Raw genomic sequence first — 1,478 nt, 5'->3', positions numbered from 1 at the left:
CAACTGTGGAAAATTCTGAAACAGATGGGAATACCAGACCACCTGACCTGCCTCTTGAGAATCTGTATGCAGGTCAGGAAGCAACAGTTAGAACTGGACATGGACAATATATATCAGGGAATATATATGTATATGTATGCTGATGCTAAGTCGCTTCAGTCGTGTCCAACTCTGTGCGACCCCATAGACGGCAGCCCACCAGGCTCCCCCGTCACTGGGATTCTCCAGGCAAGAACACTGGAGTGGGTGGTGATTTCCTTCTCCAATGCATGAAAGTGAAAAGTGAAAGTGAAGTCGCTCAGTCCTGTCCGACTCTTCGGGACCCCATGGACTGCACCCTGCCAGGCTCCTCCATTTATGGGATTTTCCAGGTGAGAGTACTAGAGTGGGGTGCCATTGCCTTCTCCATGTATATGTGTGTGTATGTATGTATATATATATATACATATACATACTTTTCTTTTTTTCCAGGGAATGTATCAGGGAATCCTAGTTTATAGACCTAGACCATCCTTAAAAACGTGCCACAGAGGCACTCTGGGATTATTTTCATTCAGAGATGTTTACCTTCTCCATGAGGCAGTGAATTCTTTAAATAAACACAGAAGCTGCATTTGAAAGCATGCATTCATCTGTTATTCTCCTGTTGAAATTTTTCTATGAAAAAAGTTCAAGATTTTGTTTAAAATGATACAAGTTTAATTTGACTTTAAAAAAGTTTTTCCTCTTGAAAATTCTTGTGTATATGGTTCTCACTCTATCAAATATAAAAACTTGGGAAACTTTAAAAAAAAAAAAAAAAAGAACTGGACATGGAACAACAGACTGGTTCCAAATAAGAAAAGGAGGACATCAAGGCTGTATATTGTCACCCTGCTTATTTAACTTCTATGCAGAGCACATCATGAGAAACGCTGGGCTGGATGAAGCACAAGCTGGAATCAAGATTGCCGGGAGAAATATCAATAACCTCAGATATGCAGATGACACCACCCTTATGGCAAAAAGCGAAGAAGAAATAAAGAGCCTCTTGATGAAAGTTAAAGAGGACAGTGAAAAAGCTGGCTTAAAGTTCAACATTCAGAAAACTAAGATCATGGCATCCAGTCCCATCACTTCATGGGAAATAGATGGGGAAACAGTGGAAACAGTGTCAGACTTTATTTTTGGGGGCTCCAAAATCACTGCAGATGGTGAGTGCAGCCATGAAATTAAAAGACGCTTACTCCTTGGAAGGAAAGTTATGACCAACCTAGTGAGTGAGTGAAGTCACTCAGTCCTGTCAGAATCTTTGCCATCCCATGGACTATAGCCCACCAGGCTCCTCCGTCCATGGGATTCTCCAGACAAGAATACTGGAGTGGGTTGCCATTTCTTTCTCCAGGGGATCTTTCCAACCCAGGAATCGAACCCAGGTCTCCCGCATTGCAGGCAGATGCTTTAACCTCTGAGCCACCAGGGAAGCCTTGACCAACCTT

General features: G+C 42.4%; 1 protein-coding gene across 4 annotated transcripts in view; it reads right to left on the bottom strand.

Annotated features, from left to right (window-relative positions):
• Nucleotides 1-1,478, bottom strand: part of TAF2 (TAF2 RNA polymerase II, TATA box binding protein (TBP)-associated factor, 150kDa) — an 88,366-nt gene that overhangs the window by 14,450 nt on the left and 72,438 nt on the right. The gene's annotated exons all lie outside the window — the stretch shown is intronic.

The sequence above is a fragment of the Bison bison genome, unplaced genomic scaffold (assembly GCF_000754665.1).
Source record: "Bison bison bison isolate TAMUID 2011002044 unplaced genomic scaffold, Bison_UMD1.0 scf7180017864233, whole genome shotgun sequence".
Classification (NCBI taxonomy): Eukaryota; Metazoa; Chordata; class Mammalia; order Artiodactyla; family Bovidae; genus Bison; species Bison bison.
The sequence above is the reverse complement of the archived record's forward strand: the minus strand, read 5'-3'. Positions and strand labels throughout refer to the sequence as shown.